The sequence below is a fragment of the Pinus tabuliformis genome, chromosome J (genome assembly GCF_031772625.1).
Source record: "Pinus tabuliformis cultivar Carrire ecotype Pingquan chromosome J, CPIR1, whole genome shotgun sequence".
NCBI lineage: Eukaryota > Viridiplantae > Streptophyta > Pinopsida > Pinales > Pinaceae > Pinus > Pinus tabuliformis.
The window spans coordinates 1,477,911-1,502,047 of record NC_142295.1 but is presented as its reverse complement, the minus strand read 5'-3'; positions in this window follow the sequence as shown (position 1 = coordinate 1,502,047).

The following is a 24,137-nucleotide window of genomic DNA, read 5'->3' as shown; positions in this document are numbered from 1 at the left end:
ATAACATATGATAAATGTCTTTGACACGCCAATTTACGTAAAATGTTAACAAAAATAGTTTTGCATTCTCATTATCAAAGAAGATTGTTATTGTTAGGGATGCAAAATATTTTTCCTTGAAATTATGTTAGAATTCTCATAATTTGCAAAACAATTAAACTTGAATCTAAAAATAATTTAAGGCAATGACAAAGTTGAGAATCATCACAATTTCCAAAATAACTAAACCTAAATCTCAAATTAATGGGAAGCAATGTTAAAGTTAATCATACAAATTTTAGAATAATCATAATTTGTAAACCAACTAGACCTTAATTTAAATCAGTGAGAAACCATGTCAAAGTTCATTATACAATATTAAATTTTACACAGCATACCATAGCAAAATAGTAAATTTGCACCCACAATGACAAATGGTGACGTTATCAGTGATGTCAAATGAATGTATATGTTTCTCTTTAATGGGGATGGAAATGTGACATTGAAAAAAAGAAATAAGATCGTTGGATCAAGAAAAAAGGAATTTCGTAATGTAAAGTTTTCATGGCAAAGAAAGAGCCAAAGAAAATCACACAATACCAAATTTACAAAAAAAACTAAGCCCTTTGGCCAAATCATTCCACTGGTACAATCAAAACACATAAATACCATAACATGGAGCAAGCAAGGAAGAACAAAGGTTGCCTACCAATCATTTGATTTTGCCTACACAACTTGACCAAATAATCATCAACACAAGGAACATCTATACAAGTATCCCATGTCATCTTGTAATATAGAAATGCCACCTCCCCATTGTCAGGGATTGCAAGTATTTCTCTTTAATATACTCCTTTTTCTTTGTAAGGTTGCCTTGAACCTGGCCATTAACATCAAAATGCACTTAGTATAAGGGTATAACATTCACCAAAAAAAAAGAAAAAAAATGGTTGTTGGTATTAATCCATACGTCATGCAAGAACTTCACTTGGTTTCTTAGTAGAAGTGGTTTGCTCTAATTCACATATAGTTTGTTCCATATCAAAATCATTGTTTCCAACTTCACATTCTTAAATCCCGTAGAAACTAGGCATAAAAGCCAAAAAAATTCTGCTAAACAAGAACCCCTAATCGGTAACCCAAATCATCCAATCCTAAATTATGAGGAAAGACAAAGCCTCAAGGCCATCATTCCACAAATACAATCAAAACATATATTTGTCGTAATATAGAGTTAGAAAGGAATATAGGAGGTTACATACCAATTATATGAGTTTGCTTGCACAGCTTGACTTAAAGTAAACTTGGACACAAGGAGCATCTCTACAAATTTCCCATGTTATTATGGCATACAAAGAATGCCTCCCCTTTGTAGGGTTTGTAAGTATTTTTTTTCATAGTACTTTTATGTCTTTTTGCAAGGTTTCCTTGAACCTAATTTTTAACAAAGAATTACACCCCTAATATAAGATATAGTATTCATCCATGAAAATTTAACTTTAATTGTTGTGATTAATCCACACCTCATTTAGGAATTTCACATAGTTTCTCAGTACTATGGAAGTGTCATGAAACATAACATGTATACCACATAACATGATGACCATGAAAATTTAAGATTGAATTAAGGTATTGTAGTAGTAGTCACAACATTTAATGGATTTGGTCTAGAGGATCATTAAAACATTTCACCTACCATCCTACATATCAAAAATTTAATCTCTTCCACATGGAGATAGTTCCACAAGTTGGAGGATTTTTTGTTAAACTTTTTATTTTTAGTTAGAAAAATAATAACAAGTTAAAGTGTATTTAATTAAATCAACCAAATTTTTGTACTTTGGCTTTTGCAAAGTTAGGCTTTCTACAAAACTCTAGGATTTACAGTTTTTCAATGGAAACAATAGGAGGGAGCATTATTCCCTCCTTCTTGAATGTAGTAGTAGGTAACAAATCCAATCACCATCAACAACAATTAGCCAATGAGGGTGGAAGCAATAAAAAAATTGATAGTTGTAGACCCAATGTGAATAGTGACCCCTCCCTGAAGGCAACAGATCAATCTTTAGCAAGCCTGGATGTTGCACACCCAAGGTGCACAAGCACTTCCATCCTGCAATCTATGCATACTCCTAAATATTAAATTACTTCTTCAAGAACATCCAAGATATGCAATACCATGTATTCATCAGAAATTGTATGGGCATCTGGACAACCAAAAAAGCTTTAGTTTGGTGGATCAAGAACTATTTGAAACCTAAAGGTCATGTGGATGCGAAGCTTGGATCAAATGGTTTATTTATGACTATCTTCAACAATTTACAAGATAGGGATCAATAATTCCATAATGGCCCCTATTTCTTCAACTCAGCTAGACTATATCTCTGCTTATGGACTAGAAGATTCAACCCAAATAAGGAAGTTTTGATGGTTGCCCCAATTTAGATATGCTTATATTCTCTTCCTAAAGAATTTTAGGATCCTTAAATATTGGAAAGAAAAGGAAACACCTTATGAATGCTTGTAATGATATCAGAAGCAACCAAACAAGGTCGTTACACCTCTCATTCTAGAATCTATGTTTATATGAATATTTCAAAAACCAAGAAGGTTCATTACACCTCCTATGCCAGTATCTGCATCTATATCAATTTCTCAAAAACCGCTTCCTACCACCATTTGATTAAGATATCATGACACTAATTGGCACCAAACTATAAATTATGAGCATATTCCATGAACATTAACATCTCTTTTGATATTTTCCCCTCCATGTACCTCCTCCTCCACAAATCCATAAGTTGAAAAAGATTCAGAGGGATTTCAGAAAATTTCAAGTGGAAGAAAGTCTAAAAAAAAAACTTGTGCCAACCAACCCAACAAGACCCAAATCCCATAAAAGATATGATATTTTATCTAAAAAATTAGAGGCAACCTTAGATGTAGTAAAAAAAAACCCGTGAGATACTTGTATCGCTATCTTAAAGGAACTTACAAACAATGACGAATGAAATCAAAAGATGAAACATTCACAATGAAGACAAGGTCATCAAAGAAATTGAAAACATTGAAATGATCCAGGAAAATGAGGAAGTGTCAAATACATAGGAAGTTAAAGATATGGAATTCGGAGAGATTGATCTGCAAGCCATTGTTACATCTTGGGATTGATAAGGCTTGAACTCTATCCTATACCAACAAATCCAACTCCTGTAAAAAGGCCTTTATCAAGTCCTAGAAACACAATAGTGGAAAATAAAATGTTTTCCACACCAATCCATTTCTTTAGGAGTTAAAAAAAAATGTTAGTAAAAAAAATAAAAATCATAGGAGCAATAGAAAACTTTTACAAGGGCTTCAAGAGATGTTGGTAAATTCAAGAAGAATTCCCTTGATCAAGGAATCATTCTACCCCACCCCCTGTGGTACTCATTAAATATTCTCTTATTGAACTAAGAGATTTGGATGGTAAGAGAAAACGTTGGATTCTTAAAAATATAATTTTCAAGGAAAATATAGTCATAGTTATGCTTCGGGTAATGAAATGTTCAAAGTGATTTGTTGACTAAAATTGCAACCTCCATCTAGAAAGGCATTCAATCAATGGAAATAAGTTCCTAAGGATCTTTAGGGGGTATTGCGCTTCTCTGGAAATCCTCAAATATATCATTTTCAAATTTCTTCTCAATGCAACGAACCTTCACAATGAGATTTCAATTAATTGGATCTGCAAATATTGGTTACCTCTCCAGTGTTTGTGTCCCATATCTAAAAAAGGTATTGGGACCTTTATCTTACTCAGCTTTTGTTCCAGGTTAAATAATGGGGCTACGTTTCTTTTGACTTATTTGGTTAGTTGAAGGCATGGTTGAGATGGCACAGAATCCTATGGTTTTTTCCATACTTGACTTGGATCCAAATGAGAACCCTGATTTGTTTTCCTCTTTTAATGTGAGGGTCATTGATATTTCTTAAAATGTTTAGGAGGTAGTTAATTAGCATCAAGGAATAGTTTTTAATCAAGTAAAAGAAAGGAAGTTGTGGTATGATATCCCACCCTAGCCGGTCTACCTGTTTTGGGACGTAGGTCATAATTCCTCCTAAGTTATGTCAATATTGTGTCTATGATTCACTGATATTGAGAGGTGAGGATCTCATTTTCTTCGTGTGAATCATTGGATTCTTTCAATGCTAGGGAGATTTTGTAGTCAGTTTATGTGATGTAAAAGGTGGGGTTCTGGCCTCCTACCCAATTTATATCTTCGTCTTGAGTGAATTCATTAGAGAATTTGTCTGTTTGGAAATTCAAATGACTCCTAATAGGGGGATGTATCAGTTGGTCCCAAGCCTCCTTTATCCATGCATCAGTTGAGGATTGAATGGCCTACGAATGAAATTGGGATTTCAAGGTGGTTGTGCTTGATTTTCGCTTAATCCTTCTGACTCAAGTTGGCCCAATCTTCTAAGGAAGAAGATAACATTTTATATAAGTATTCAAGCCATCCATTGAATATTAGGAGAATGTTATTGGATTCTAGGGGGAGACTTCAATAAGTCAAATCCCTAGAATAAAAGAAGAGGCATTGTGGTAATTAGATACAAACTGAAAATCCTTCAAAGACACAATCCAAAACATCAAGTTGCTTGACTTGGAAACCTCAAATGGTATGCCTAAGTGGAAAAATAAGGGAGGCATATCACATCAACTGGCCTGGTGACTTCACCATTTTCTCATCTTATAATCACTAATTTTTATAGGCCTATAAAGATACACTTCCATTTTACCAAGCATGGGAATAGATATTGGCCCATATGCCTAGAAATGGATTGGAAAGGAAGCCCCAAAAAATTATTGTTTTGGTTTAAGGCTTTTTGGTTACATCATCCATATTGCTAGTATATTGTCACAAATGGTTAAAGGAGGCTTTGGTATACAAAAGAAAAAGCATGCATATTTTTAATAAGTGTTTAAAATACCTCAAAACCTACCTATGGTAATGGAATAAGTAGGCCCATTTGGAGACATTTTCAAAGATTAAAGATAACTCATTAAAAAAAAGTAACGAGTTTAGCAACAAGTTATTCTTGAAGGGAGAACAAATGAATTTGTCAAGAAAGAAACACATCTCCAAGTGTAACTTGAGGAATGTAACAAACAGGAGGAAAACCTCTAGAAAAAAAAAAAGTGTGCAATGATGTAAGGAGAAAACACAACTAACTTTTTGCACCATTCCATGATTCGACACTTGAATCATAATCATATCTCTTCTATCAAGGATAATCAAGACAATAAACTTGAGATCCATAAATACATTGACAAGGAGTTGATCAATTATTAGCAGAAATTTCTCACAAAACCCAGAGGGACCATAGATCATCCATTCAAAAATTCACCCAACAAACTCCCCCTATAATTACTCAAGAGAAAAATGATGCTCCTCTTAGTGATATCACCCTCATGGAAGTGGAACAAGTGACTATGGATATGTTTAGAGGAAAATTTCCTAGCCCTAATAGCTTTACCACTAAGTTTTTTCAAACTTGTTGGCGTATTAGTTAACAAAATGTATGGGAGCGTTTGAGAACTCGAGAAGGACCACTTTAGTTCTCCTAACCCTCAATGCTACCATTTTAACCCTTATTCCTAAGAGGAAAGAGTGGAGAACCCAAGTAAAATTTGTCCCATTTCTCTTGTAATTTGATTCACCAAATCATCCCCTAAGTTTTAGCCAATAGACCAAAGCCTCTAGTTCCAAAAATCATCTCTTTGGGAAAATCCAACTAGGTGGAAGGAAGATATATTCTTGATATAATAACATTATTATCTAAATATTGGGAACTAAAATCTAGGAGGCTTGAATGTTGAGAGAATAGGAGAGAAAACATATAGATGTTCCATGAAACTACTCACAATAACATTGAATACATCACAAAAAACATGAAGGGAGTAAGAGTGTCTATATATTGGGCCATTAGGTAAAGGAGCACTAGGTATCAAGTTAATTGAAAGTTTGACCTGGAAATTCAGAGGCATCCCCATAGGTGGAGCTATTGAAAATAGCAACAAGATATGCACATTTGAAGTATTCCAAGAGTTTTTGAGAATGCTAGTGCCAAAAGAGATTTAAAAAAATGGAGTAGTAATTTTTCCAAAATAAAAAAAAAAAGGCGATGTTAAAATTAATCTTTTTAATTGATGCCATGACTTTTTGTACTTCTTTTTTATTATTATGGATGTTTTTATTTAATGTAAATTTTCATTCATTATAAGTATTAAGACTACTATATTTTATACATTTGATCCATATTAGGTTGTAAAGCACCATTCACTTTATGCTTAGTCTAATTGTGAGATGTTTTGGACCTTTGGTGGATTTTGTCTCAAATTCGATGGGGATTTTTTGTAATGGTAAGTTTGAAACCTGGGATATGCTTCAAAAGTTTTTGAGTATGCTGAATTTAATGATTAAATTACCCCTTTACAATTAAAATATAAAATAAATTTAAATGTTATTATTTTTATATTATTTTTTCCCATATAATATATTACATCACTTTTATGTTAAAAGTACACCTCTTATTTAAATTGCGCTATAAAAAAACATCTCACTTTTATTAATATAATAAATCAAAATAATAATAAATACAACCTAATCTTAAATCATTTAACCCATAATCAAATCAAATCAAATAACAATAACTCAATAACAATAAAACAATAACTCAACATAGAGGCATCCTAATATTCATCATTTAAAAAAAATCATTTAACCATTAAATGGATAGTTTAAATGAATATAAGTAATATAATTGATTGAAGATAAATTTATTAACATAATTAGTTAAACATTATAAATAACCAATAATATAGTTGTGAAATTTTGAAAATAATAAGGTATTCATTGTTATAAATTTTAGGATTATGATATAATGGCAGGATATATGAAAAATTTAAATCTCTTTATATTAAAATGGATATTTATATTAAATTAATGTGAAATTGAAATTTATATATTTTTTTTCATCTCTCTCATTTCATATTTTAATGAATATTTATGTTTTTTTGGTAAGTTTGGTAGGACTACATCTTATACGTTGTATGAAGAGGTGAAAGTCAAAATTAGAACTTTAGCAGGCATTTCTGAAAGTTTCAGAAATGATATCGAGTTCAAGCAAGGTTACCCACTGTCTCCTACCCTTTTTGGTTTATGTATCGACAAGCTTGAGGAGTGGTTAAATTCGCAAGGGGGTGATGGTATATATTTGGGCAAGTTTGTTATAAGGCTTCTTTTGTATGCAGATGACCTTATTCTGATTGCTAAATCGGTTGTTGGTTTGCAAGAGCACTTACTAGCCCTTGAGAATTTTTGTAGAAGTGTGGGGATGCAAGTCAATATCAACAAAACTAAAGTAGTGATTTTCTCTAAGAAAAGAAAACATAACCAACATAAGTTCTACTTTGAAGGCAACATTCTGGAGGAAGTCGCAGATTACAAATATCTCATAATTGACTTCAACAAAAATCTAAGCTGGAATGGTTGTAGAAAGAAAAGAACTTTGGGGGGTTGGAAAGCATTTTATGCTTTTCAAAATAGGTGTAGAGAGGCAGAGTTATGGGACTGGAAAACCACTCAAACTCTTTCTAGACTTCTAGTGATTTTGGAGATTCTATATGGTTGTGAACTATGGGCCAATAGTACATCCGACATCCAGTGGAGACAAATTGAGAAAATTCAGAAGCGTTTGATTACAAACAAATTCAAGATTAAAAGTACAGTTCCTTATGCTATCTTGTTAAGTGAAACTGGGACTGTTATTATTGAAGTAATTACTATGGTGTGAGTCATAAGGTATTTAAAAAAGATTGAGCAAATGGAAGAGGGTAGATGGCCTAAGGTTGTCTTTAATGACAGATTGTGCAAGAGAAAAAATACTTGGATGCAGTAAAATAAAAAAGGGTTTAGTAAATGGGGTATTTGCTTGAACGCATGTCCCATAAAGAACAAAGAGATAAAAGCTTTTGTTATGGAAAAGTTCCACAAGCATACTTGGGATAATGAGCTAGGAAGAAAGAAAAAAATACTATATTGAAGTGTTTAATCCCACTCATAGTCATCAATCAAAAGCATACATAGAGGCCAATATCTATTGGGGAGCCAAAATTCTTATTGCTCAGTTAAGGACTAATTCTCATCAACTCCGTTGTGAAACAGGACGTTGAAAAAGGCCAAAAGAAGTGTGGGAGGAAAGAGTATGCATTTTTTGTTCTTCAAGAAAAGTGGAAATGGAAAAACATTTCATTTTAGAATGTCAGACCTTCAAATACAACATGGAAAATTATGCAGATATGCTGGCAGCTAGCTCTTGGGATAATCTATTTAGCAAGGAGTTTGTCGAGAAGCTGGAAGCATTTATTTTGAAGCTTCACAGAAAATGGCTAAATACATCAAGCAAATGAAGAAGCAATTTGTCCCATAGGCTATCTTTAGCCTCGTGGACGTTAAAATAATTTCTTTCTTTCTTTCTTCATGTCCAATATATCACCTCTATCGGGAAGGGAATTGAACTAGTAACTTCAGATCAAGGAGCGCCTTAACACGACACTTGATCACTGTCTATTCAAGACCCCATAGACTAATAAAAATTTATAATAATAATATCCATTTTTAAGGTCGCGTCCAAGCCAAACACCAAATTTGTGTATGAGACCCCCTTGGTTTTGAACCTCTGACTTCTTAGGAGGAAACACATGCGCTTAACCATTAGGCCCACTCAAGCTGTCTATTATCCACTAAACTTTATATTAATAGTGAATAAGTATTATGTTAAAAGCACTACGTAAAAATATATCAAAAACTCAAATACATCGTGAGTATTCACTTAAAAAAAATATAAAAATATCATTAAAAAAACCGACCTCATACAATGCCAACATTTTTTTTTTGTTGTTGTAAGGTTAGGCATTCTACATTCCAGATGACAAAACAAAATTATAGCATACTAAAGTTCAGGCGGCGGGTCTGCCCGCAGGAAACCAAACCGCCACCTTTCGGCTCTGAAGCCTGACCAAAATTTGAAAATGTTTAGCTCCTTTTTCCTGTCATAACCATGTTTTTGCCTATTACTGACTAAGCTAACTACAGGACACAACCAGACATAGTTCTGATTTATCAACATTTAAAACGAAAAAGAAAAGACTCAGTTCAGCTAGTCCTCGTTCGACGAGTTGACCGGGGCAGGCGTTGAGGCGCTGGTGCCAGGCTTCAGCTGCTTTTGCTCCATGGCCCATTTTAGGTCGAGCAACGATTGTTCCATGTTCTTCAGCAACAGATGGTTTCCTGCTGCCTGGACTTGGATGGCCGCGATCTTGTTCAGGAGAGTGGTCTTGATATTATCTGCTTCTTTCGCCAGCTGGCTTTTGAGTTGCTCCTTTGCGTGCTTGCGTTCCTCGTCCTCCTCTTCGCGGACGGCCTGATTCACCTCCATAGCCCGGCCAACCACATGCTTCATTATCCAGTACTGCTAAAGCATTTTATTGAACAAGGAGTTTCTGCCTCTTGTAGTTCCAGGGTCCGGGATCAGATCCTCCCAGTCTTCACAGGAGATATCTTTGTTATCACTGATTTCCCGCAGCTCACACTCCCACCCATTAATTTGGGAGCGAATCTCTAGAGGGATCCCAGCCATGTACGCATTTATCGTGTGCATGGTCTTTTCAAACTCTGGCTTCCTGCCCCTTTTGCTCGGTTAGCTACTGGTGCCCTCGTCCCGATTCTTTGCAGGTTTAGCCTTCCTCGGTGCCATCTTCCCACGGGCCTGGGGCTTTGAAATTGAATGATATTGTCTACCTATCACAACAAAAAACCACAAGTCAGAGCTATTGAGGTGAGACGCGGTCATACTCCACTCGCTAGCCAGCCCGGCTTCAGCATGGCTGGTGCTCTACACCCTCGAACAGAAAAGGTCAGGGCTGTGGTACCAATCTTAGGGCACGACGAGACTCAACAAATCCCCCCTCGCCTCCTATCTCTCTGAATAAGAACCAGAATTAGCGCCACGCAAAGCCTCCCCTGCTCGGGAGAGGAAGAGAAGATTCGACCGAGTGCCGGGAAGGCCACTATCAGTTCTACTACTGATAGTCTGCTCACTGGGGCGGAATATTTCTGGTCAAACAAGGATAACGTAGTTGCTAGCTAACATAATGCCTGGAGGACAGGGATGATAGAATACATACCACCTTTTCTTGTCGGAGCCTGAGAAGGAGCCAGGTCGCAGGGTCGCGCTGTCACCTTTCCATTTTTTTTCATGGTTCTTACTTAACTGAATGAGCATTCCCTCTGTCCCCTCAGGCATATGTTTGTTATCAACCTGTTGTCCTGCCAACCGGGCCTCCACTTGGCCATTTAATTTTCTGACTGACAGCCCTGGATCCCTACCTCGGGATGGGGCGTGACTTGACTGCCCTGCTTTATTCGTCATTACTCCAATATGCTCCCGGCTGCTCCTGCAGTAACTGTTCTGTACTCCTTGTGCCACCTGTCGTCCTGCCTCTGTCATTTATCTCAACTTCCCAAGCTAACTCCAGATCCTTCCTTGGTGGTGTATCGTGGCTCGCTTCTCCTTCGTTTCCGCGACCTGTCCTACCTTGCCCCGTCATCTGCCCGAGTCTATCATTCCGATGACTGTCGTCCTTTCCCACGGATGTGTTGTCTGTTCCCATCCGTTGTGATCTTTCCCCACAGCTGCTGCGTGCCGCCTGATCCTGGCCGTTCACCTCAGGCCTGTCTTTACCACCTTTGTCGACGTCTAGCAATTGTTGGAGGCTGGCTCGCTCCTCCGGGAGCAGTTGAGACAGACCTTCACTGTCGATCTCTTTGCCTCTGTTCCGACTACCCCAGTTCGCGAGCCAGTCCGCCGGTTTGTTTCCGGAATGTCTAATGTGAGAGGGAATTAGGTAGTCTATTTTAGGCAGGAGCTTCCCAATTTCGCCCACAAGCCATGCCGTTCTCCAGCTCTTGCTGATTTTGTCTGCTGGTTGTTGTTGTTGTAGCTTCCTGAACATGTCGACCACCAACTTCGAATCCCCCTCAATTTGGAGTCGCTTGAAATTAGCTCGTAGAGCAATTTCCAGGCCACGTTTAAAGGCATGCAGTTCAGCTTCGTTGTTTGAGGCTTCCCCGCAGTCCATCGCGAAGGTTCGAAGAGTTTTGCCCCCAGCATCTCTGAAAACTCCCCCAATGCCAGCCTCTCCCGGGTTATGTTTTGCGGCGCCATCGAAATTAAGCTTAATGAATCCCTGTGGGCGGTGGCGATATTGGTTTCTTTCCGCCACTTCCCTGGGCCAATTTGATCCTTTGACACACCCATTTAGCATACTCTGGTTTACCTCAAGTTTTTTCAGGATTGCCTCCTCCATTTGCGACGCCTTCCAGTCTTCTTCTTTCCAGCTTTCCGTTAGGATTGTTTCACATATGTTCTTGGTGGTTTGTTCCCATATGGCTGCTGGGGTTCTGGATTCCGCTTTGAAGATTTCCCTATTTCGTGCTTAATAGATGTTCCAGAGCAGGAATCCGACAGAAAGGAGCCATGCACGGTTGACCACCAGATTTTGGTAAGGTTTTTTGGGCCAGTTTGTTATGGTGTTTACAATGTTCCTGTAGTTTTTGTGGCGGCGCTCAAACAATCTGAAGTGACTTTCCCATAGGGAATTGCTGACTGGGCAACGGTTCATCAAATGTTCCATTGTCTCTTCTTGGGAGTTGCAAAGTGCGCAGCGAGATGGACCTTGACGCCCTTTCCTCTGCATCTGGTCCCAGGTAAGCACTCTACTGTGTAGTAAGGTCCAAACAAAGAATGAAAATTTCGGCCAGTTTTTTATTTTCCAAAGGTTTTTCCATTGTTTGATTTTTGGCTATTGATTTTGGTTAACTTTTGGTAGTAGGCTTCTGCTGTTGAGAAATTGCCTTGAATTCATTTACCCCATCGAAGAATGTCGGATCCTGTTTTCCTTGCTACCTTACGAGATGCCATCTCTGTGTAATACTCGCTCCATCTGTCAGTTTCTGGGGCCCCTTCCCAATCCTCTTTCTGTTTCCAATTGCGCCAATATCCTTCTTCGTTTGGTTTCCAGAAATTGCCGACAGTTGTTGCCTCATCCTAGGACGTGAAAGCGTGGATGACGTGAAGGTTGTCCTTTTGGATGAGTCTTTCGCATTGCTGCGATGATTCCTCCCAGAACCTGGCCTTGTCCCCGACCCGTATTTCCCAAAAGATGTGATTTCTTATCAGGTCTTTGTTGCCCCTCACCAGCTTCCAAATCGCGGAACCTCTAATCTCCGTGTCACTTCTCAGTCTTCCTTCGAGTTCCCCTGCTGCATCGTATTTTCTTTTCCATATCACCTTCCACAGGTCAGGGCCTCCCTGAGTCCACCTCCACCAAAGCTTTGCACCCATGACTTGGTTGAGGACGAAGGGGTCTCGTAGCCCTAAACCGCCATCTTTGGGGAGCTGACTTAGCCACTCCCAAGAAATTAAGGCCCACTTTCTGGATTTACTGGTGCCCTGCCATAGGAATTTTTTGAACATGGAGACCAGCTTTTGGCTTGCTGTCTTTGGGATGGCTTGGCACGAAATCTGGTAGATTGGCGTAGCCTGTAGAACAACTTTCAGAAGGATTAGCCGGCTTGGGGCATTCAACGAGCGAAAGGTCCAGTTTTCCATCTTTTTCGGAATTTTTTTGTTAGAAATTCCCAGTTGGCCGTCCTGTATTGATGCTCATGCAACATAATGCCCAAGTATTTTGACGGGAAGGTTTCGATGTTGAAGCCCAGAGTGCGCGCTAAGAACCTTTGGGCAGCCTGCGAGGTGTTGAAGAAAAACATTTCCGATTTGTCCTTATTAATCTTCGTCCTGGAAGCTTTGCTAAAATCAGACAGGGTTTTGATGACACCTTGGGTCTCTCTCAGCGTGGCTTGACCATAAAGCATCACATCGTCTACAAATTGTTGGTGCGAAACCGGTGTATCATTCCCGCAGATTCGAAGACCCTTTAGCTGATCCCTGGAGACTTGAGCCTTAACCAACCTACCCAGGCCTTCCGCAGCTAGTATGAAGAGAAAAGGAGACAGGGGGTCTCCCTGCTTGAGCTCGCGGGAGGGAGTGAAGGCTACGAAGGGGGTGCCATTTAACAATATTGACATCACAGGAGTGCCAACCATGGATAAAATCTAGTTTATCCATCTTTGGTCAAAGCCATAGGCTTTTAGAATGCCTTCCAGATATCCCCAGCTAAGGCGATCAAACGCCTTAGCCAAATCAAGTTTAATAAGCATACCTGGGGTGCGGGAGTTTTTTAAGGAGTGAATCACTTCCTGGGCCACTATGATGCCATCTGTGATCTGGTGCCCTTTGACAAAGCCTGTTTTCTCCGGGGCAATGAGATCCGGCAGGATAAACTTTAGCCTGTTAACCATGATTGTTGCTAAAATTTTATAAACAACATTGCAAAGGGAGATGGATCTGAAACCCTGCGGTTCCTCCGAGCAGCCATTCTTCGATATTAGAGCCAGGAATGTGGCATTCAGGCCCTGGTGCATGCGCTTTGAACACCTGGATTCCTCCACTATGTCTAGCAGGTCATTCCCCATAAAGCTCCAAGCCGCCTGGTAGAACTCAATGGTGAAGCCATCAGGACCCGGGGCCTTATTTTTCGGCATTTTGTTAACTACTTCTTCAAGTTCTTCCTTGGTGATTACCCTAAGCAGAGCTAGGTTTTGATCTCTGGAGACTTTCTTAGGGATATGATGGCAAACCTTGTCTATGTCCTCAGATCTGTTGACATTTGGCTCAGTGAGAATGCCTTTGAAGTGATTCACCAAGAGTTGTTCTATTTCTGTCTGCTGCGTCACTCTGTTTCCCTGACTGTCTTTCAAGGAGAAGATTTTGTTGTGCTGGCGGTGACTCAGCATTGCTTTATGGAAGAATTTGGAGTTTTTTCCCCCTCTTTTAACCATTGGACCCGAGATTTCTACTTCCACAAAATTTCCTCCTGCTTTCGTCTTTCTTCCAGTTGAGTGATTACTATACCTTCCTCTTCAGCCAGCTCTTCATTTCGGCCTTCCGAGATGATTTGCTGCTGTATTCTTTCCAATCTGGACAGAAGTTTGCCTTGCTCCTCTTGAATATTGCCGAATTCTTCCCTATTCCACTTCTTGATTTTGCTCTTGATTTCTTTGAGTCTGAGCTGAAAAGAGTGAATTTTGTTGCGGCCTTCCTTTCCACTCTTATTGTCCTACCACCAGCTCCTTACTTTGTCTATGAAATTAGGGGCTCTAAGCCAGAAGGACTCGAACCGGAAGGGCCTCTTTTTATTCGGATTGTTCAGGGCTATTTCAAGCTTTATTGGCCAGTGGTCGGACCCTATTAAGGGTAGGATGGAGGCTTCATAGAAGATGTCCAGCCCAATTATGTGTTCTGAGACTAAGAATTTGTCCAGTCTTGAAGCAATTTGTTTGGTCCTGCCTCTTCTATTATTCCAGGTGAATTTCCCATTTATGGTTGGGATATCAACCACTCTTAATTCTGTTTGAACGTCTCTGAATCTTTCCATCTCCAGGTCTTCTCTGTTTATGCCACCTTTTTTCTCTTCTCTGGAAGTGATTAAGTTAAAGTCGCCAGCCAGGATCCATCTCTGCTCCTGGTGCATATTTCTGAGCTTTTCCAACTGGTTGAGGAACAGGCCTCTATCAGCACAGCTATGGGGCTCGTAGACAGCCGAGATTGCCACCCATTCGCTTTGCCCTATGAGCCTGAATCTCCCTGTCAGGATTCTTGGGTTTCCTATCCACCAGTCGGTTAGGACTTCTGCTAGATTCCAAATAATTGCTATCCCTCCTGCACTCCCTTTGGCATCTATAATTACGTGTTCATATCTCGGTTTTATTTTATTGAGAATTTCCTCCATTTTTTGGCCTGAGATTTTAGTTTCTTGGATAAGCATAATTTGGGGTTTGTCTTTCTTCAGTCTTGTTGCCAGATGTCTCTGTTTTCCTTTGTTGTTTAAGCCTCTAATATTCCAAGATGTCAAGATCATTGGTTAACTTAGGATAGGTTTTGGAAAACCGTTGATAGCGGGACTACTCTCCCTGTGTTGACTAACATTTCTCCCATGAGTTGGATGGAGTCCTTAAGGTTTTTTCTTCCTCTTTTTTTCCCCCCTTTACCTTGGCCTTGCTGATCAGGTCTGCTTTCTTGTTGGGTCTCTTGGAGTTCTTCGGGGGAGGCTGTACCTTTTCCAAGTTTTGCTTTGTATTGCTGGAAGGTTTCCGTGTACAACCTCTTTTGTTCTTCCGGGATAAACCTCTCATCCAGGTTCTTCCATTCGTTCAGTAGTTTTCTCAAGACTACTTCCTCTTGGCTTAGGTCTTCTCTGCTATTCTCTTGGTCTGTATCCATCTGTTCGGCTTGTTCTTCTTGTTCTTTACCTTTCTCTGTTGGCTCGCTTGGGGCTTTTCTTTTTGAGTGGTTTCTCTCGCTGCTCTCACTACTGTCCGACCCCTTATCCTCTTGATTATCCATGGGTTGATCTTCCTCTTCATCATCTACCTGTAGAAATGCAAAGCTGTTTGGTTTCTCTGGGGTTGGTTGTTTTTCCTTCCTTCCTTTCGGGGGGGTTTCCTTGTTTACTCTCTTTTTTTTTTCACCTCTTAGTATTCCTCCTGATCTCTTAGCTCTCTTTTTTTTTCCAGGGAACTTCTACTTTCTTCTTCCTCCTGTGTTATCGGGCATTCCTTTGCCAGATGGCCATGGACATGGCACCTACGGCACCTAAACGAGATGTGTTCGTAGTCTATGTTCTCTTGCCAGACATCTTCATGATATTCAAATTCTATGGTGTCTGGGATAGGGTTTGTTAGGTTCATATAAACACAGATCCTTGCGTACGAGGTGTATCTTCCTTTCTTCGTGGTTTCTGCTATTTTCACGAAACTGCCTATTGAGTTTCCTATCTCCTCCAAGATTTTCGGGTCCCAGAAGTCTATGGGGAGCCCGAATAAGCGAACCCATAAAGGCGCAACTAGAAAGGTTTCTTTATGAGGGTTGTAACATTCTTCCCAGAAACGCATGAACAAAACAACATTGTAATAAAAATATGGGCCATTTTCAAAGACATTTTCCTTATCTTGTAGGTTAAAGAAGATTACCGTGAAGAAGCATTTCGCTCCTAGCTTGAGCTCGATGTGGCCTTGGGGCTGCCATTTTTGTTGGATCCACTTGGAAAGATCTCTTTCTAATGGACAGACTCCTACGAACTTGCAGATGAGGGCATGATCCCTCATATAGCTTCTGTACTTTTCCAGTTTATTCGTTGGAATCACGAATCTGGGTCTCTTCGCTGCACATGGCAGGCACTTTCCTCTGCAGCCTGTTTGCCAGGAATTTCCTAGCACTGGTCCTGTGCTCTTCTGTTCCTCTGTCCCCTAGCTGCTCTGTCCCTCTCCTGCCACCGTATCTCGATAGGAGGGGATCTCTCCCCTCCTGACATCTTCTGTCATACTGTTGTTGCCCGGTTCGTTCCCGATTTCTGCTGGTCCGGGTTGATGTCGGCCATCTGGGCCTTCCTTCGCGCCACGCCAAGGGTTTCATCGCCTTGCCGCCATTAGGTTTTTTGTTGCAGAGCTCTCCTCAAGTTAGATGATACATTCATACAATGCCAACATTAAATTAACTAATTTATTTAAATTATTAATTTTAAACTAATAAAATAATATATATTTCTTATATAAAAATATGATTGAGAAAACCTCTCCCCTATAATTTTTATTTTATATCGCAAACCGACAACATTAAATTGACTAATTTATTTAAATTATTAATGTTAAGCTAATAAAATAATATATATTTCTTCTATAAAAATATAATTGAGAAAACCTCTTCCATATTATTAGTCCCTGCCGGGGACTATAAGCGATCGATAGATCGCTGACTTTGGGTTGACCGGCGCAATATTTGGCATATTTCCTAAGTCGAATTAAGGTTTACGGGGTGGAAAGGGTTGGGGGTCTTATTACGCGCTTCGCATGGTTCGAGGCGAATGGCACGTGGCGCGCGTGAGGGGCACGTGGTTGCATGCGGTCTTGTGGTGTGATCGGCGGCCAGGTGTCCGTCCTCGAGATGTTGGAACGTTCGGCTTCTGTTTTACTGTCTTCGCGGCATTTGGGTTGGTATTGTTACTTGCTTGTGTAGCTCTGCAGTCTGTGCGATGTTTGGTCTGTGGTAGAGTTCCTACCTGCCCGGGTATTGTTACTTGCAGTCTGTGCGATTTTTCGTCTGCGGTGGAGTTCCTGCCTGCTCAGTGTGGCTTTGGTGAGTTCGGCTACTGTGTGGCCTGCATGCAAGAGTCGATGGTTAGTTGAGCATTATAAGTTAATGGGATTCTGGTTGAATACTGAGGGTTTGTCTTCTGGTTAGATACTGAGGGTTTGTCTTCTGTTTAGATACTGAGGGTTTCTCTTACGTGCATGCAAGAGTCCATGGTTAGTTGAACATTATAAGTTAATGGCATTCTGGTTGAATACTGAGGGTTTGTCTTAGCTTTGGTCGGCATGCGCTATGGTGGTCTCATCGGCGGCCAACTGTTCCTGCTCGACATGCTGGAAAGTTCGGCTTGGGTTTTACTGTCTTCGCGGCCTTTGGGTTGGTATTGTTACTTGCTTGTTTAGCTCTGCAGTCTGTGCGATTTTTCGTCTGCGGTGGAGTTCCTGCCTGCTCGGGTATTGTTAGTTGCTTGTTTAGCTCTGCAGTCTGTGCGATTTTTCGTCTGCGGTGGGGTTCCTGTCTGCTCGGTGTGACTTTGGTAAGTTCGGCTACTGTATGGCATTCTGGTTAAATACTGAGGGTTTCTGTTACCTGCATGCAAGAGTCCATTGCTATTTGGGTTTTACCCTGTTCGCGGCCTTTGGGTTATTATGGTTACTTGGTTGTTTAGCTGCGCGGTCTGTGCGATTTTTCCTTTCTATTTGTTCTATTGTCTGCGGTGAAAACACAATGCGGTTCCTGCCTGCTGTGTTAGCTGCATGCAAGAGTCCATGGTTATTTGAGCATTATAAGTTAATGGCATTCTGGTTGAATACTGAGGGTTTGTCTTAGCTGCATGGGTTTTATGCAAATTTGGGTAAATGTCTGCGTGAAGCTATGATTCTTAGTTGTATTGTTTAGAGGTTAAGTTCGGCTACTGCATTATAAGTTAATGGCATTTGGATTATTATTGTGAATACTGAGGGTTTGTCTTCTGGTTGAATACTGAGGTTTTGTCTTACGTGCATGCAAGTGTCCATGGTTATTTGAGCATTATAAGTTAATGGCATTCTGGTTGAATACTGAGGGTTTGTCCATGGGTTGACGGACGCGATTTTTGCAAATATTTGGCATATTTTCCTAAGTCGAACTAAGGTTTACGGGGCGGAAAGGGTTGGGGGTCTTATTACGCGCTTCGCATGGTTCGAGGCGAATGGCACGTGGCGCGCGTGAGGGGCACGTGGTTGCATGCGGTCTGGTGGTCTGATCGGCAGCCAGGTGTCCGTCCTCGAGATGCTGGTATGTTCGGCTTGTTACTGTCTTCACGGCATTTGGGTTGGTATTGTTACTTGCTTGTTTAGCTCTGCAGTCTGTGCGATGTTTGGTCTGCGGTAGAGTTCCTGCGGTAAATGTCTGCGTGAAGCTATGATTCTTAGTTGTATTGTTTAGAGGTTAAGTTCGGCTACTGCATTATAAGTTAATGGCATTTGGATTATTATTGTGAATACTGAGGGTTTGTCTTCTGGTTGAATACTGAGGTTTTGTCTTACGTGCATGCAAGTGTCCATGGTTATTTGAGCATTATAAGTTAATGGCATTCTGGTTGAATACTGAGGGTTTGTCTTAGTTGTGGTCGGCATGCGCTGTGGTGCTCTCATCGGCGGCCAGCTGTTGCTCCTCGAGATGCTGGAAAGTTCGGCTTGGGTTTTAGTGTCTTCGCGGCCTTTGGGTTTTATTGTCTTCGCGGCCTTTGGATTGGTATTGTTAGTTGCTTGTTTAGCTTTGCAGTCTGTGCGATTTTTCGTCTGCGGTGGAGTTCCTGCCTGCTCGGATATTGTTCCTTGCTTGTTTAGCTCTGCAGTCTGTGCGATTTTTCGTCTGCGCTGGGGTTCCTGCCTGCTGGGTGTGGCTTTCGTAAGTTCGGCTACTGTATGGCATTCTGGTTAAATACTGAGGATTTCTGTTACCTGCATGCAAGAGTTCATGCTTATTTGGCTTTTACCCTGTTCGCGGCCTTTGGGTTGTTATTGTTACTTGGTTCTTTAGCTCTGCGGTCTGTGCGATTTTTCTTTTCTATTTGTTGTATTGTCTGCGCTGAAAACACAATGCGGTTCCTGCCTGCTCTGAGGATTGCTGTTACCTGCATGCAAGAGTCCATGGTTATTTGAGCATTATAAGTTAATGGCATTCTGGTTGAATACTGAGGGCTTGTCTTAGTTGCATGGGTTTTATGGAAATTTCGGTAAATGTCTGCGTGAAGCTGTGATTCTTAGTTGTATTGTTTACAGGTTAAGTTCGGCTACTGCATTATAAGTTAATGGCATTTGGATTATTATTGTTGCTTGGTTGTTTAGCTCTGCGGTCTCTGTGATTTTTCCTTTGTATTTGTTGTATTGTCTGTGGTGAAAACACAATGCGGTTCCTGGCTGCTCGGTTAACTCTATCGCAAACGTTTGGTTGCGGTTCTGTTGTTCCAGGTGCAGCTTGTATCGCTCGACTGTGTGCTGTCGCTTTGGTAAGTTCAGCTACTGCATTATAAGTTAATGGCATTCTGGTTAAATACTGAGGGTTTCTGTTACTTGGATGCAAGAGTCCATGGTTATTTCAGCATTATAAGTTAATGGCATTCTGGTTGAATACTGAGGGTTTGTCTTAGTTGCATGGGTTTTATGGAAATTTGGGTAAATGTCTGCGTGAAGCTGTGATTCTTGGTTGTATTGTTTAGAGGTTAAGTTCGGCTACTGCATTATAAGTTAATGGCATTCTGGTTAAATAGTGAGGGTTTCTGTTACCTGCATGCAACAGTCCATGGTTATTTGAGCATTATAAGTTAATGGCATTCTGGTTGAATACTGAGGGTTTTGTGTGCAGACTTCGTTAACCAATTTCGTCATTTGCACATTTTCTCATGGTACTGGCATAGGCTGCGTTGTGCATGCATATGGTCTAGACGAGAAGGAATTCGAACGCTCGGCTTCGTTGCAGGTACGGTGTTATTCTACTAATTGCTTTTTGTCAATTTTTGTATTACTTGCTTTTTGTCAATTTGTTAGGGTTTTAATTTTTGCATTGTGTAGGTTTATGGTCCAGTTACTCTAGGTTTATAGTCCAGTTACTCCGTGATCCCTGCTGGGGACTATATGCGATTGATAGATCGCTGACTTTGGGTTGACCGATGCGGTTGCTGGCTGCCGTGATACTCTGGGTTTCTGTTACCTGCATAGGTTTTATGGAAAATTCTGTAAATGTGGGTTTCAGCCACGATGTGACTTCGTTATCATTTGAGCCGAGTGGACCTGGGCGAAGCTATGGTTCTTGGTACAGATTGAGTCGCAGTCTTTTGTAGTTTGAACTGTTTTTGCACATGAAGATCTAAATAAATTGGGGATTTTGAACTGTTTGAAATGTTAAAATATTGAAGATTGCAGTCTGTTTTGTAACTGCACGGTTTCCTATCTTAGGCGTGTATTCAACGTTTTTCGCTCGTATAATTTATGTATATGTTTACTTTGGTCCATAATGTTTGTTCAAGTTTGTAATTCTGTTATGGATGTATGAATATTCGACTCTGATATTACTCCTAGAACGGAAGGTTGCTTTGTTAACAACTTTGTTAAGTTCATTTAGTTAGTGTTAAGTTCATTTGCTTTGTTAAGAAGTGCTGAATTGAAGGTTTGCTATATTGGTACTAGATGTTGTTCGTTTGCTGTTGCTTATATATTGGATGAAATGTTTCGTTTGCGAAAATTATAAGCTTTTCTGTGATACTGAGGGTTTCTCTTACCTGCATGGGTTTTATGGAAATTCCCGTAAATGTCAGTTTCGAGCACCATGTGACTTCCTTGTCATTTGGGCCGAGATGACCTAGGTGAAGCTGTGGTTCTTGGTACAGGCTCTGTTGTGCATGAATATGGTCTAGACGAGAAGCAATTTGAATAGTCGGCTTTGTTCCAGGTACGGTGTTATTCGACTAATTGCTTTTTGTCAATTTTTCTATTAATTGCTTTTTGTGAATTTGTTAGGCTTTTAATTTTTGCATTGTGTAGGTTTATGGTTTAGTTACTCTAGATTTATAGTCGAGTTACTCTGTGATTGTTTTAAAAAACATAGATATTTAAGCTGTATTCAGTCATTTATATCTTTTCTGTCATTCAATTATATTGGAATTCAAATCTGAAATTGTCATTGTTTATTCTGTGTTTACATTAATATTAATATTAATATTATCAATTGTTATAATCATAACAACAATATTATTTGAGATGATACCAACAAGTAGAAGTTGAGTAATGCATGCAACTAGCTCCGTATAATGATGAATCAAGACATTTTGTCTATTTAAACCTTAGATTAAAATGTCATGTTAGCTAGTTATAACCAGATTGGTTCTCATATGATGTTCAACTACCTTATTCTGCTCAGAGAGAAAAAATTATTTTATTATGAAAACAAAATTACATTTATTATATATGTTCCTGCATTTCACAGATATCCTTAAGCATAGGAAGTGATAAAAGTATTGCTGGCAACATATCTTGTTTCATAAACAGTTTCCAAAAATGTCAATATGACAGCCCTATCATAGTCATTCTAACATATATCGGAGCTTTGAAGCGAGTTTTATCTCATAAGAAATTAGCTGCTAGATATGTCCATAAACAGTCCCATAAAAAATATAGATATAGAGATATGCTTAAGCATAGGAAGTGATAAAAGTATGGCTGAGAAGATATGTTGCTTCATAACCAGTTTTCAAAAATGTCAATATGACAGCCCTGTCATGGTCATTCTGACATACATCAGAGATTTGAAACCAGTTTTGTCTCATGAAGAATCAGGTCCTAGATATGTTCATAAACAGTGGCATAAAAAATTATACATATAGATATTGACATTTAAAAGACATTCCATCAGCTCTCCTTCCACTCTCTGTTGAATGAGCCAAGCTCATGCTACCAAGTGTAATCTTGCTTTTGACAGTCCATCAGTTTCCATGTTCCTGTCTTTGTAAACATGTTCAAACATAATGTGTTAAATACTCTGTTTAAGCAAGTCGAATCTCCTGAAATATAGGTTGAAGTTTATAATTATCCAATCAATTTGTTCCATTCATCGAATTCACCCCAATTTGTGAATCATCAAAGATCTGTAATTTTTGGGCATCTTCTTTCACATGCGACAATTGCCAACAGTCTTGGGACAATTTGCTTAGGCAGATTGTTGTTGTGTTTGCCAAACCCGCCCTTTGAATATATTACATGTTCATCATTTATATGGATCATACCTGCAGTGTCCCATAATGATGGATCTTCTTGAGAAGCATTATGGAATTATGGTTATGCACTACTCGTATCTGGTTCTCAATGCCTTGTTTGGTTTCCTTGATCCTTGAATTCTGTTTAGATCCATATAGTATAACCATATCCAAATGCCATTAACTTATAATGCAGTAGCCAAACTTAACCTCTAAACAATACAACTAAGAATCATAGCTTCACGCAGACATTTACCGCAGGAACTCTACCGCAGACCAAACATCGCACAGACTGCAGAGCTAAATAAGCAAGTAACAATACCAACCCAAATGCCGCGAAGACAGTAAAACACAAGCTGAACATTCCAGCATCTCGAGGACGGACACCTGGCCGCCGATCAGACCACCAGACCGCATGCAACCACGTGCCCCTCACGCGCGCCACGTGCCATTCGCCTCGAACCATGCAAAGCGCGTAATAAGACCCCCAACCCTTTCCGCCCCGTAAACCTTAGTTCGACTTAAATGAATACTTCAAAAATTTCAATTGCATCTCAAGTTGCATTAAGCATGAAGTAATCATATTGATAAAGGAAAATATCATTATCCTTGAACATACCCATTTTGAACACTGCTTTGTAGAAGCATTGTTTGCAAAAATAAAAGTTGACACATTAGAAATTGCAATACTCAATATATATGCATTGCCACATGCAAACCTAAACAATATCCTCAACGTCATTGCAAAATCCTTATACCAGTTAGATCTAAACAATATCATAGTTATACTAGGGGACTTCAATATTGATATGATGCATTGCAATCAAAAAACAAAGCAGCTAGAAACCTACATGCAAAACTACAATCTTCATTTCCTAGTTGACAAAACTAATAGCATGCACAAATCATTGATTCACCATGTTTGGGAAAATCTAGGCAATATAAAGTATAGAATTTTCGTATTGGATGCATATTGGTCTGACCATGATATAATATCTCTTGTCCTTGACCTATGATATACACATGAAACAGTTTACAAAATTCCAAATTTTGACATTTTTGCAATATCTCATTGCTTTTACCATATCTATTTTACTAAAGCATACTACAATATCTTTTTGTGGTAAACAAAGTGATAACAGCATACATACTATGCATTCTATTCTACATTTACATATATGGCGTTCTGTATTGATCAATGCAACTTATGCCAGAGACAGCCTTTTCAATTAATCAACAGAACTATCCTATCATAAATTTGCAGATATGACCTCATCTATTTATGCATGCACATTCTGCTAGTAAAACCCTTTTCAATTGAACACAACGACCAAGAAAAAAGAACAACAACATGCAACATAAACAAACACAGTATATTCTTTTTGCCTTTCCTTTTCTATGGATCTTGTCTTCTTGTTCAAGTTTTACTTTTATATGTTCTTTTGACTTGTACTAAATATGTCTTGCTATTCTATAACATAGCATAAAACTTGAAAAAGGAAATGAAACAATTGAAGAAATAGAATGCATAAGCCAATTAGAAAGCGCAAACGAACCACTTGTTTTGCAAAGGTATGTCTATGAGAACTACACAAAAATGGTAATTTGT